The following is a 15,078-nucleotide window of genomic DNA, read 5'->3' as shown; positions in this document are numbered from 1 at the left end:
AGAGAAACTGAATAACCTGCCCAAGGTCACACAGGTGTTAAGTGGAAGAGTTAGGATTTGAACCCAGCATCTCCAAATCCATCATTCTTTCCATTGAATAACATGTCATCTATGATGTTACTAGAATCATATTCAAGAACCAACAAAATATAGTGTGAGCTTAGGGAAGTCAAAACCTGTCTAAGCTTCAGTTTTCACAGCTGTCAAATATAATATTAATATTTGCATTCCCTACCTCACTAGGTTGATACAAGTGACAAATGCATTTGGGGGCGGGGCAGGGCAATGAGGATTAAGTGACTTGCCCAGGGTCACACAGCTAGTAAGTGTCAAGTGTCTGAGACCAGATTTGAACTCAGGTCCTCCTGAATTCAGGGCTGGTGCTTTATCCACCACACAACCTAGCTGCCACCGACAAATGCATTTTTAAAAAATAATAATAAGTAAAGTGCTTTGTAATCTTGGCTCATTTTTCAGATGAAGAAACTGAGGCAAACAGGTTTAAGTGACTTCCTGTATTCACATCTAGCCTCAGATACTCACTAGCTGTGTGGACAAGTAATTTAGCCCTGTTTGCCTCAGTTTCCTCATCTGTAAAAAGAGCTGGAGAAGAAAATGGCAACTTACTTCAGTATCTTTGCCAAGGAAATTTCAGAAGAAGTCATGAAGAGTCAGATATTAACCAAATGACAGAACAAAAGGGTTCACTTATAGTTCTGTGGACACAAATGAACAACAACAACAACAAAATCTGCATCAAGGAATGGAATTCTTTTCACCAGTGATCCATTCCCATCATCAGACCCACAAGATTGGATTCTCCCTCCTCCTCCTCCCCCCGGACTTATCTCCCCAAAAGTTCATTTTAGTCTTTTTTCTTCTCAAATAAGATTTTAAACTCAATTGGACTGGGGATTATGCTTTGTGTTACTCCTAACAGTTTGAGGCATATAGCATTCGATAAATATTTGTTGATGATAGAATAAAATAATACAAATGTCTCATGGGGTTCATTATAATAGGATTTTTTGTAAAAAAAATTCCATTACACCAAAGCAATTTGGAAGTTATGAGAAATTTTTATAAAGGGATTTTTACCAATATTCTCTTAGCTTGTCACAGGGAATGATTTTAAAATGGGACTGGCTAATAGAAGAAAGAGGACATTATTAAATATGAGAAGACCCCATTTTTCAGGTTGACTATAATTCCAATAGGTCTAACGATCTTGGAAAACTATTATGATTTTAAGGCGATGAATTTGAGAACTTCACAAAGCAGACCGAAATTGGCCAACCGGACAAAGTACAGCAAAAGAACCCACAACCTCTCTCCCCCACCCTACCCCCTTTAAGGTGGCTTAATGAAACAATACTGGACTTGCAGACAAAAGATCTGGGTACAAATCCCTACTATGTAACTTCTACTGGCTAGGTTATCTTGGACAAATCATTTCATCTCTCTGAGCCACAGGTTTGTTTTTTTTTTAGCTGCAAAACAGAGAATTCAGCACATGCCACAAACATAGACCCTAGAAGTACTAGAAGTACAAAGTTTAGATAAGATGCCCTTCCTGTCCTCATGTAGCTCACAGTAGTAAGGGGGCAAGTGACAAATGTAATTATGTAAATACTATATAACATGTGTTAACTAAAATACAAGATAAGTGAATTAGAGAGGTGTAGACATGGTGCCCTGTGAAGTTGTAAGGAAAAGGTTGTTACCAAAGGGAGGAAGGGGGGGGGGCGGGGAATCAGGAAAAACTTTATGTACAAGTATTATTTAGGTTGGGTTTTAAATAATGGGTAGGAATTTAGGAGGCAAAGAGGGGGAAGGAGAACGTTTCAAGTACTGGCAGGTTCCAGGGATTAGGTAGTCCAGTTTAGTTTGTTTTGAGTGCATAGAGAACAGGATTGTGAATGAAGTCAAATTGTTTTGTTGTTGTTCAGTTGTCTTTTCATTCATGTTGGCCTCTTCATGACCCCATTTGGGGGTTTCTTGGCAAAGATTGAACTGGTTTCCCATTTGCTTCTCTGGCTCATTTTACAGACGAAGAAACTGAGGCAAACAGGATTAAGTGACTTGGCCAGGGTCACATAACTAGTATCTGAAGCCAAATTTCAACTCCAGGAAGATGAGTCTCCTGACTTCAGGCTGGGTTCTCTATCCACTGTGTCACCTGGCAACCTCAAGTCAAATTAACAAGTACATATTAAGTGCCACTCTATGTCAAGCACCATGTTATGTGCTAGTGATACAAAAAGGCAAAAAACCATCCCTGCCCTCAAGAAGTTCCTAGTCTAATGGAGGGGGGAACAAACATGCAAATAGCTATGTGCAAAAAAAGGTATATAGAGGATAAATTGGAGATAATCAACAGGAGGAGGCACCAGCATTAAGGAGCACAGGGAAAGGTTCCTTATAGATGGTAGAATTTTGTACAGGATTTGAGTGAAGCCAAAGAAGGGGAAACCAGGAGATGGAGATGAGGAAGGAATTCCAGATGTGGGGGACAACCAGTGCACATGCCTGGAATCAGAAGGTAGAATGTCTGTTGGAGGAATGGCAAGGAGAACCATGTCACTGGAATGAAAAGCACACCAAAGTCAAGTGAAGTGTAAAACTGGAGAGGAGCATGATATTAAGGAAGGGTTCAGATGCCAGGTAAGCACACCTCAATATTACTGAGTAGGCAACAGAGAGTCACTGAGGATCTATGAGCAAATAGGTGACATGACCATTTATTAGAAAACCAAGGTTAGTTTTTGGCAGTATCTAAAAGATGGGCTGAAGATGGAAGAAAGGGGAATCACAGAATCTGAGAGTTGGAGAGACCTTCTCAGTCATCCAGTCAGTCAGATATCTAAAAGGAATCCCTTTCCCCCATAACATACCCCATCAAGTAGCCATCCAACCTCTCCTTGAATGCTTTCAAGGTGAAGGAGACCACCAACTCTAGAAGGCCACCCTTGATATTTTTGGACAGCTCTGAAAGAGTAGAGAACTTTTAAGAGGCTGCAGAAGTAGGGCAGGTGGATGGTTGGGGGTGTTTGTAGGTGGGTGGCAGTGGAAATCGAGAGGAGGAAGAGGAGAGAGGTGTAAGAGAGGGTATAGATGTAGAATCAAGAGGACATGCTGATTGTTCAGATTTGAGAGGTGAGAGAGAAAAGGATCAAAGACAACATTTGTTTCATGCAGGGAAAAAATCAGAAAATGGGTTATGCCACCGAGAGAACTCATGAGGTCAGAAGGATCACGTTTATAGGGGAAAGATACGCTCCATTTTGGACAAGCTGCGTTTGAGGTCACAATTCAGATTTAGGGGGTCATTGCCAGTAGTCTGACCTATGTTTTGCCACTGGACTCCTATTTCTCTGGAGGAGAGACTGGAGCTGATGACACTGCACAACTCTGCCTCACTTAAATCTAATTCACTTGCAAGTCAAGACATGACCCTCCTGATGTCATCAGTCCTCTTCAAGAACAAAGGATGGGGCAGCTAGGTGGCACAGTGGATAAAGCACCAGCCCTGGATTCAGGAGGACCTGAGTTCAAATCTGGCCTCAGACACTTGACACTTACTAGCTGTGTGACCTTGGGCAAGTCACTTAACCCTCATTGCCCTCCCAAAAAAGGACAAAAACAAAGGATGAACAATGACTCAAATTTAAAGGATAAAAACATTCTCCAATTGATAAATGGTCAAAGGATATAAATAGGCAGTTTTCTGATGAAGAAATCTAAAGATGAAAAAAGTTCCAAAACTTTAATAATTAGGAAAATACATATTTAAATCAATTCTGAAAAAACATCCATCATATACTGGCAAAATTAACAAGAAAGGAAGGTGGGGGGTTTGAAGTGGCTATAGGATGTTTAGATGGAGAAACCCAGAAGGGCTAAAACTGATGAGAAATCAGGAAAGGACACTGATTTTGAAGTCCTGTGCAGACAGTAGTTAAGAGCTGTGAGAGAGGGTGAGAGTACCAAGTGAGAGGTTGAAGGCCAGAATGTTGAAGAATAGGCACAGTAAAGCCTAGGGGACAGGACCAGGAAAAGGAGAGAAAGAGACAGAGACAGAGACATAGAGGGAAGGAGGGAGGGAGGGAGGGAGAGAGGAGAGAAGGGGGGAGAGACAGAGATGGGAGGGGAGAGAGAGAGAAAGAGAGAGACACACAGAGAGACAGAGACAGAAAGAGACAGAGAGACAGAGAGAGAGAGAAACAGTAGGAAGAGAACCAATCAAGATAAGTAGGTAAATCCAAAGCAAAAGCGAGTACACATAAAAGTAAACAGTCATCAGTGTCAAATGTGGCAGAGGAAGATGTCAGAAGGTGCCATTGGACTTGACAGCTAAGAGGTCACTGGTTACCTTTCAAAGATTTCTCAATAAAGTGGTAAAGGCATGGGGGTCCAGGGAAGAGTGTGGTAATAAGTCATGGATTAAATCAAGTTGCTTGCTGTCTGGGGGAGGGGGGAAAGGAAAAAGTTTGGAACCACAAATCTTTCCAAAAATGAATGTTAAAAATTGTCTTTACATGTAATTGGAAAAAATACTATGTTTTTTGGCAAGGCAATTGGGGTTAAGTGACTTGCCCAGGGTCACACAGCTAGTACATGTCAAGTGTCTGAGACCGGATTTGAACTCAGGTCCTCCTAAATCCAAGACTGGTGCTTTATCCATTGCACCACCTAGCTGACCCCTAAATTAAAAAAAAAAAAAGGAATCAAAGATTTAGAAGAAGAAAAAACCTTAGAGGCCAAGTAAAGTCTATTTGGTTTGATGAACAGAGCCTACTATGTGCCAAGCATATAAATAATATCCCAGATTTGAGAATATAAAGAAAAGCAAAAAATAGTCCCTACTCTCAAGGAATTAATATTCTAGTCAGGGACTCATCTAAACCACTATATATAAAAAAGATTTATAAAGCTATATAAGATAAATTGGAGATCATCTCAGATGGAAGGCATGATGAGAACAGAGGATTGGGAATGGCTTCTTGCAAAAGATGGGTCTTGAAGGAAGAGAGGTCCAGACATAGGGGATAGGCAGTAAAATACATAGAGTAGGGAAATGGTGTGTTTGAGAACAGGAGGGGGCAGCTAGGTGGTGCAGTAGATAAAGCACTGGCCCTGGATTCAGGAGGACCTGAGTTCAAATCTGAACTCAGACACTTAACGCTTACTAGCTGTGTGACCCTGGGCAAGTCACTTAACCCCAGTTGCCCCATTAAAAAAAGAGAGAGAGAGAGAGAGAGAGAGAGAGAGAGAGAGAGAGAGAGAGAGAGAGAGAGAGAGAGAGAACAGGAGGCCAGCGTCACCAGAGGATGGTGAGTCATTGAGTAAAATCCCTTCATTTTTTTCTGAGAAGGCACTGAGAACTTATGTGACTTGCCCAATGTCACAGCTAAATAAGTATCTGAGTCAGGATTTAAACCCAGATCTTCCTCACTTCAGTCCTAGTGTTCTATCTACTACCACCATGCTGCCTGAAGTAGAGATATCAGATGAAGAAAACTTTTAAAAGAATTTAGGCAATGAAAGAAAAGAGAAAAATGAGATGGTAACTTGATTGGTTAGCAGGGTTGAAAAAAAATGAAATAGAAGGGGTGGTGGTGCTGGTTTTGATTTTGGGGATTGGAATACTTGAGCAAGTTTGAAGACCAACAGGAAGGAGTCAGCAGAGGGACAGACTTCAAAGATGCAAGATGGTTGAGAATGACTATAGCATAGTAAAGTCTTGGGAAAAGAGAATAACTGAGGTGAATTACTAAATAGAAGGATTAGCCTTAGTGAACAGTAAGTGCATAGATCTTGTCAAGAAGGAAAAGTAGAGATTATGATGTAGAAAAAATTTGGAGGATTAGGGAAAGGGAATTGAGAGAGTTTATTTGAAATGCCCCCATATCTATCCCTTTCCCCTCTCCCATATCTGTGAGTTCATCTATGTAGGGAACTCCCAGCGTGGAACATCAATGAATACAAATCAACAATTCAACTTCAATTCATAGTCCTAGAGAACTGCCTGGGAGGCACTTTGAACTTCGTAAATTTGCCAGGGGTTAAAGGATAATATGCAGCACTTATACTTGGGTTTTCCTGATTCCAACATCAGCTGGGCCCTGTGATCTGTTCCCCAATATCCACCTGCCTAGGGCTAGAAAGTACCTTCAGAACTAATTTGGCTCAACTCCTTTATTTTACAAATGAGGAAGCTGAGATCTAGAGGGTTATGTGACTTGAGATCACAGATAGGAGATAGATAAAGGGATAGATAGAATGATCGACACATGATAGATAAGATAGATGATAGACAGATGATAGATGATAGATAAGACACATGACAGATGATAGACAGATGATAGATAAGATAGATGATAGACAGATGATAGATGATAGATAAGACACATGATAGATGATAGACAGATGATAGATAAGACACATGACAGATAGATGATTGATAGATGATAGATAAGACACATGATAGATGATAGACAAGACACATGACAGATAGATGATAGATAAGACACATGATAGATGATAGACAGATGATAGATGACAGATGAGACACATGATAGACAGATGATAGACAAATGATAGATGATAAATAAGACAGATGATTAGATAATAGATAGATGATAGATGATAGATAAGACACATGACAAATAGATGATAGATAGATGATAGATAAGACATGATAGATGATAGATAGACACATGATAGATAGATGATAGACAAATGATAGATGATAAATAAGACAGATGATATATGACACATGACAGATAGATTATAGATAAGACACATGACAGATGATAGACAGATGATAGATGATAGATAAGACACATGATAGATGATAGACAGATGATAGATAAGACACATGACAGATAGATGATAGATAAGACATATGACAGATAGATGATAGATAAGACATGATAGATGATAGACAGATGATAGATGACAGATGAGACACATGATAGATAGATGATAGACAAATGATGGATGATAAATAAGACAGATGATAGATGATAGATAGATGGTAGATAAGACAGATGATAAAAAATGATAGATAGATGATGTTATTTGTCTTTAATTTCTGGAAGAGGACCATGATACCGGGGTAATGTCCTGACTTGTGGTGAATTGGATTTAAGTGAGGGAGGGCTGTGCAAGGTAACCAACCTCACTCTTTCCTTTAGAGCCATCTGGGTCCAGTAGCAAGATATACTGATCAGGACAACACATAGATGATAGATAATTTATCAAAGATTTACTATGTGCCCTCAGGCATTGTACCAAGGATACAAATAAAAGCAAGCAAGACATTCCTTACCTTCACGGAGTTTATGTTCTGGAGAAGACAACACATAGGAGATGGGTCATGCAGGGCAGCAGTTGATTTAAAATGGTGGCCCCAAAGAGAAGAAAGTGAGGCACAGAGAATTCGAACAACTTGACACAGCTAGTTAAACGTCTGAAGCAGTTCTACCTACTCCACCATATCTTTTCTGGATGAGGAAACAAAGGTCCACAGACTGGGTCAATGACTTGCCAAAGGTCACACAAGTAGTGACAAAAGCAGGATTTGAACCCCAGTACTCTGACTCCAAAGTGAGTTTAATAGCTAGGATATATAATAACAGCTAACATTTATGTATCATTTTAAGGTTTGAGAAGCATTTTATATGTTATCTTATTTGAGCATCACAATAACACTGAGTAGTAGGTGCTATTAGCATCCCGCTTCTACAGATGACTTGTCCAGGGTCACACAGCTTATAAGCATCTGAGGAAAGATTCAAACTCAGATCTTCTTGACTCAAAGTGCAATACTCTACCCACTCCTAATGCTTAATTCGTCTTGCTTCCTCTAAGAAGTAAGTGGCAGAATGGGGGTTTGAACCCAGGACCTGTTTCCCAATCTACTGAACGTTTCTGCTGCACAGAGAGGGGGAAAGCTACACTTACCTACTGTAAGCCTGGTATATAAAAAAGGAGAAAGGGGAAAGAGGGGGCATGTATGATTAGGTATTTTAGGAAAGAAAAAAACTCAGACAGCCATGTGGAGAATGAGTTAGAGAGTCAATAAAAGTAGATTTGATAAATTGTCCGGTAGCAGCAAGGGCCCAGAAATTTGTGGCTCCTGAGACTAACTTGTACTTCATGCTTTCGGTCCCAGGACTTCTAAAAGGATCAACTAGGATAATAGCTATACTTTAATGCACTGGGTGAATATTAGCCATTATAATTATGACCCCATGCAAGAAAGCTTTCTTTCCATGGTCATTCGCTGGGAGGAATCTCATTCATCATTAGTCATTCCTCCCAGGGAACACATTGAAGAGTGTTTTTGTTCCTTCACCCACCGGGAACCAAGCTGACCAGGCAGCACAGGTATTAATGATCTTGTGCTTGAGAGCACAGGCATAAAGCAATCTCAGTTGTGTATTTATCACTTTTCACATTCTCCACATAGTAATTTCTCTCCACCTCGGCCAGGAGTCCAGTGCAGGAAAGGAGGGAGAGGCCCAGGGTATCTGTAACATCACATACAACAATGAACCTCTTACCCAGTCAGCCCTGTACATGCACTGCTGTCTGCTTGTTGTTTGCCCTATTAGAGTGTAAGCTCCTTGAGGGTAGGAATTATGTGTTGGTTTTTTGTTTTGTTTTGCAGGGAAATGAGGGTTAAGTGACTTGCCCAGGGTCACACAGCTAGTAAGTGTCAAGTGTCAGAGGCCAGATTTGAACTCAGATCCTCCTGAATCCAGAGCCAGTGATTTATCCACTGTGCCACCTAGCTGCCCTTAGGAATTGTGTTTTTACCCATTTTCTGTAGACTCAGAATTTAGCATAGTGCCTGGAACATAGTAAGCACTTGACAAATGCTTGCTGAGCCAATCTGTTTATCCTATAATATTGCTAGGAATAAGTGAGTATGTATTCAGTAGAGGGGAAGGCATCACATACACAGAAATGCCCCAATGTTATAGAAAAAGAACAGAACCACATTTAAAAAAAGGAACTTCATTGCCAAATCTTTTGAAAAAGTTGTCTACCCTGGATGTCAGCACTTCCTCATCAGCCACCCTCTCCTGGACCCTTTCCCATCAGCTATTGGCCCGATGTCTGCTAACCTCATCTCAAATGTTTTATCTACTTAGTCCCCAGAGCAACACCCATTCCTATATGTAAAGAAAGTAGGGAAGCATAAAACTAGGAGAGCCGAATATACACACTTGAGGCTGGAGGAATAAGCAAGTGGACAGTGAACAACGCAACAGCCAAGGGGTCACTAGTCAGAAAAACAATTAGCCCCACCAAGATCCTAAATGCTTAGGGATTTTTTTATATGACAATTCTAATTCCAGATTCTTAATTGTGCAAATATGGTTTTGCACCCTCTTATTTGTAAAGGGCTTAACACAGTGCCTGGCACACAACAATCAGTGCTTAATAAATGTTCCCTCCCATTCCCTTCTCCATATTTATAGATAACTTTTTTTTTTAAAAAAGGTTCCGAACTTTTTTTGTCCTGGTATTTTTGCAGTATGATAAAGCTCATGCATTCCCTCTCAGAATAGTGGTTTCAAATGCATGAAATAAAATATATAGGACTACAAAGGGAACCAATTACATTGAAATAAAGCAATCAAAACATCAAAATGAAAGGAAAGAGATAAATTCACCTGTCCCTGGGTTAAGAACTCATACACTAAATATTTGTGCACTTTACTTTTCTGTAAGTTTGGTTACATCAGTGAGGCCATGTGGTATGCTAGATATGAGTCAGCACACCTTACAGGATGTGGAAGTCAAGAGCGCTGAATTCAAAGCTTGCCTCAGATATTTACTACCCTGGAAACCATGGGAAAGTCAATTGTAACTTCTGAGAACTATAGTCTCCTCTTCTCCAAAATGGGGGTAGTGACATCGAAACTACAAAGTTATCAAGGGGAAAGCACTGTGTAAATTTTTAAGATAAGAATATACTATCATTGCAGTGGACAGAGCACTGGCCCTGGATTCAGGAGGACCTGAGTTCAAATCTGGCCTCAGACCCTTGACACTTAATAGCTGTGTGACCCTAGGCAAGTCACTTAACCCGAATTGCCTCACTCCACAAAAAAAAGAATATACTGTCATGTTGCAAACCAGACTGTAGTCCTCACCTTTTAGAAGCTCCTTGTCTATATGTATCCACCTTTCCCAATTCCCTCAATCATTCCTCCTCAAAAAAATTTACTTGTTTTATTTTATATATTTAAAATATACTTATATGTGTACATATTGCCTTCCCCAATAAAATGTGAAATCCTTGAGGGCTGGTAGGATTTCATTTTTGTCTTTGTATACCCAGTGACTGACATATAGTAGGGCTTGGCAAATGCTTTTTGACTGATAGCTCTAAAATTGGGATAAAAACAGCATCTGCCACAAAGGGTTGGTTCAAACAAGATAAAATATAGAAAGTTCTTTGAAAACTCTTAAATTGATATGTAGATGACAACTATTGGGTTTCAATTATCATTGCTGTTATTTTCTCATCATTGTCTTGAATTACAGAATGGTGACTTGGTACAGAGACAAAAAAATTAAAATTCTTATTTCTTTCCTTTAGACAACAGAATCTATGGTCAACATTACTCCCCACTCACTTAGATTATAGCACAAAGCAACTTCTGAGACAACACCACAAAGCAGATGATTTAATTAGGGGCTTATACTAAAGTCTGGTTTTCTTAAAATCTAAATCAATTTAAAGTTCTAGGAAAACATATTACTTTTGATATACTCCAAATCACAAAAGAACCCCAGGACATGTAATTTTTCTTTGAACTACATAAAACAGGACCAAAAAAAACCCAAGTCTCATAAGTCCCCATCTCATGAAACGGCAGATGGTACAAATATATTTAAGCCTAATCGCCATATTATACACAAGCCACAACTGCTAATTCATTCTAGCCCAAAACTCATTTCAAACCAATACCCCAACAGCAGTAGAATGACTAATGGACAATTACACTAGTCCCCTACACTCACAGTAGTCCACTCTCAAGACAAATGCTAAAGAACCAAGAGAGAAAGAGAGAGAGAGAAAACCCAGCATGTTGTCCTCCTCAGTACATTATATGGAATACACACAAAGCATAATCACACCTGTTTTGTTCAATCTTTATTCTGTGTTCATAGAAAATGTATGCAAATTGGTACTAGCAACTGTCTACTGGGACAGCCAGCCACCTAAAATAGGCAAGGCTCATTCAAAAGAAAACAGTCTTTATACTTGGATTTATTTAATTTGTCAGATTTGGGAACAGATGATTAGTCCATCCATCGCAATTAGCTTGAGGTTCACAAAGTTAGAAATGCAAAAGGCATAAAAGAGGGGGGAAAGGCAAAATGGTCTATGTTTCCAGTGATACATTAGGTGACAATATAAATACTATCTTTACGGCTGGATAATTCTCTGTAATAGCAAGTCTTCATAAACAGATGCAATGTACAACAAACACTCCTGTCAACTTAGCTTTGGCACACAGCCATTACCAGCAAGCCCTGATTGCTGATCTTTTAAGACTGTCCCAGTTAAGCATTGGGCTGATGAAGGCAAGGCTCTTCACTGTATCTCTAGGGACCAGTGAGCTTCATACAAGGAAACAACATGCTGAGCAGCCCAATAAATACTTCCCGACCCCACCAGACAGTATTTCCACTCCCATGAATATGGAGCCTTTATCAGTACATCTGTCCCATAGATTTGCACCCTTGATCCCCAGTGAGATTGGTTTGGAGAGTCTGGGTGGGTCAGTTCTATTCCTGGCAAACATAACAAATGCATACAAAAGAGCAGGACTTTTTGAAAGGAGGAAGCTACTTATATGGTGTTTGGGATCCATGTTACTTAATTATTTTGCTTAACACAAACAAATAACTAAAACATCTGATAACTGTCATCCTGCCCCTTACTTTGCCAGTAAACATTAATGGATTAAGATGGACTCTTTTACCTTTACAAATATATTTATATTGTATTTGCCAATAGGTAAAACAGAAAAAATATCAGAACAGGAACAAATGATGGGGGAAACATTTTGTGGAAATTAATTTAAAATTTACTAACAAATCACTATGTATTTGGTTTTTAATGATTATCTTTACATAACTAAATCATTTCCGATGTTCCCAATCACTTCTCAAATTACATGCCAGAAAAGATTCTAACTATGCGGTACTACTTGCCCTGGACATGGAACAGCCATAAAGTAATATTATTAGAGTAAAAATCAGCATTTTCTGAAATTTCCAAAGGCAATATTATAAAAGTGTATTTCACTGAGAAACCGGCAGTGCACAAAAGGCTGCCTGGGCAGTCAGGCCTGATTTCAAGTCCAGCTTCTGACAGATGCTGGCTGATCAACTCTGGGCAAGTGTTTTAACCTCTTAGTGCCCGAGACCTATTCGCCAGGACTCTAAATTGCAGATGGTTGCCATCCACTAATCACCATGAATACTGTCTAGACCCTAATAGCTGTGTGTTGAATGACATGACATAGCACCTACTCCTTGAAGATGAAGCGAGGGAGAGAAGACTCCTATCTCTTACCCCTTAATTTCTCCCCGGGGGCATTGAGTGGTGCAGTAAGTAGAGGGTTGACCTTGGAGTCAGACCCGGGCTCAAGGCCGCCTCAGACAGATACATACTAGCCGTGAGAGCACAACCAAGTCTTTGACCTCTCCGTGTCCCCCGCTACTCTCTAAGACGAAGTTACAGAGTAGCCAAGCTCGATCAGTGGAGGGAGTTTCCATACCATGAATCTCCCCCCACGCTGATGAAATCACTGGTCCGGATGAAAAGAATAGGAATGAGGACAATCACTTGGGAGAAGAGTAAGTAGCTGGAGAAAAAGTAGGAAAAGGCTGAGTCTGCTTTTCCTGGGCTAGGTTGAGGCTACAGCCCCAGTGTCAAGAACTTATGGGTCCCAATTGCTTTTTGCTCCTGTCAACTTGAGTCAGAGGGCAAGGTACATAATCCACTCACCGCCTTGAATGACACAATCGCATTTTTTGTTTTGTTTCTCTCCCCCTTTTTTTCTGGGCTCCCGAAAATCGTCCTGGCCAGAATCAATTATAACTGAATTACCTTCAGACACAGAAAGGAACCCAGGGCGGGTCACAGGGCTGCGGGACCTACAACCCTAACCACCATGCGGGCGGGCACGCAGATTGGCAAGCGCCCCGGGACACCCTGGGCATCACCTTCCTCCTTTGGAAACATGGGAGATTGGACTTGATGCCCCCTAAGAATTGTCCCGGCTCTAAAACCTAGCATTCCCTAGATACGTCTTCCCCACTCGTGGGCTGGGGCAGCTAGCTCCCTTGCCTTAGCCATCAACCGGGAGCTCCGGGAGCCAGGGTGTGGGAGCCCTGGGGCCGCCAACGTCGACCAGGGGAAACATATGCGTGCTGCATTGTGCCATGCCACGGGACCTCCGCGATCTAGCAGAGTTTCTCAACTTCTCAGCGGGGGACTCCGGGCTTCCCCCGAAATCCCCGGCCCTTCCTGGGCAGGCACTGTCTGTGGGCACTCGCCCGTCCACCAAGGAGCGGCGTGACCTCACAAGTCCACTTCAACCACAGGCTGCCTGCCCTCCTGGACCCCGCACCCAACTCACCGCTCACGCTCGCCCCCGCCCGTCTTGGGGCGCTCCGCTCCCTGTCCCGGACCCCGGGAACCGGGTGCCCGCAGCCCGGCCCGAGGACTGCTGCATGCCCGTGTGTGAGTGGGAGTGAGTGTGTGAGTGGGAGTGAGTGTGTGAGTGGGAGTGAGTGTGTGAGTGGGAGTGAGTGTGTGAGTGGGAGTGAGTGTGTGAGTGGGAGTGAGTGTGTGAGTGTTCCCTCGCCCCCTGCCCTCCCTCCGGGTGGAGGAGAGAAGAAGAGGACGGGGAGAGAACTAGGAGTAGGAGTAAGTCTACCGCGGAGCAGAGTGGGACCGGAGAAAAAGTTTGGCCCAACCGAGGGCGGGGAGCTGTTGGAGTAGAAGGGGCTGGGCCCTGGCTCCCTGCCCCACCCCGGCCCGCCCAGCCTCTGCTCCTAGGCTGGCCGGGTGCCCGGACGCGTCTAGGCGGTTCCCACGGGATAGAAAAGCACTACCTCTCTCCCCCCTCGCCTCCTAGAAAGAAGCAGGGCAGCGCGAGCGGGCACCTCGGAGGCAGCCAGCGGTGTCCTCCAGCTGCTGCCGCCGCCGCTGCTTTCCCCTCAGCCTCCCCGAGGGCATGCAGGCACACATAGCTTCTTCCTGGTATCCCTACCCTCCCTCTCTGAACCAGTACCCCGCCCCTACCCCCCATACCCTTGGGCCCAGGGCATCCCATTCTGTGCCTGAAAGAAAGAGCCCAAGACTCCTTTGACAAGATCCCAAGGAAATAACAGCCCCGACCTGCAGTCACACCGCGAGGGAAGTTGCTTAGACAGCCCTCCCAAATTCAGAAGCTGGATCCTAACCCCAAACGCATGCATCAGAACTTCAGTGTTCTCCAACTATGTGGATACAGGCTCTAAAGCCTCAGATGGCAACTCATCTGTGCTTTCTACTTCTTTATAACCCTCATCTGGTGTCCTTAGATCAGTTTTCCTTAGAACATTTACCCAGGCCCTGGAGGTTTTCCCTCTAGGTTTTCAAACATCACCTCCCCTCAGTCGGAACCAAGACGAACTTAAAACCTGAGGATTTAACAGAAGCAGTAGGAATGACCTAAACTGGGGCGGAGTGGGGTGGCAAACTGAGGAGGGGAACTGTAGCATTCTGGGTGGTTTAGCTTAAAAATTCATCACAGAATACACACAAGCTAACATCCTACCCCTTCCTCCTCTGCCGTCTGAGAAGCCATTTAAGCCAAAAAAGTAAATAGTTTCAAGGCTTTTGTTTTTTAACAGCTGGCATAGAAAGCCTCCAGTGACCCACCATCCAAGCAGAAGAATAACTAATGAAAATGATTGCAAGGCAGGCTCTGTTGTTCTCTCTGAGCTCTGCAAATCAAAACTAGGGTGACAAAGATGCAAAAGGGAGAGAAA

The 15,078-nt window shown here is 42.3% G+C and overlaps 1 protein-coding gene across 1 annotated transcript in view; it reads right to left on the bottom strand.

The window, feature by feature from the left end:
* Positions 1-13,934, bottom strand: part of LPAR3 (lysophosphatidic acid receptor 3) — a 132,085-nt gene extending 118,151 nt beyond the window's left edge. The window contains exon 1 of the mRNA XM_044005422.1: positions 13,680-13,934. The gene's annotated coding sequence lies outside the window, so the exon portion shown is untranslated. The remainder of the gene's footprint in view (positions 1-13,679) is intronic.
* Between the last annotated feature and the right edge of the window lie 1,144 nt (positions 13,935-15,078).

The sequence above is a fragment of the Dromiciops gliroides genome, chromosome 4 (genome assembly GCF_019393635.1).
Source record: "Dromiciops gliroides isolate mDroGli1 chromosome 4, mDroGli1.pri, whole genome shotgun sequence".
Lineage (NCBI taxonomy): Eukaryota > Metazoa > Chordata > Mammalia > Microbiotheria > Microbiotheriidae > Dromiciops > Dromiciops gliroides.
This window is presented reverse-complemented; position numbering and strand designations above follow the sequence as displayed.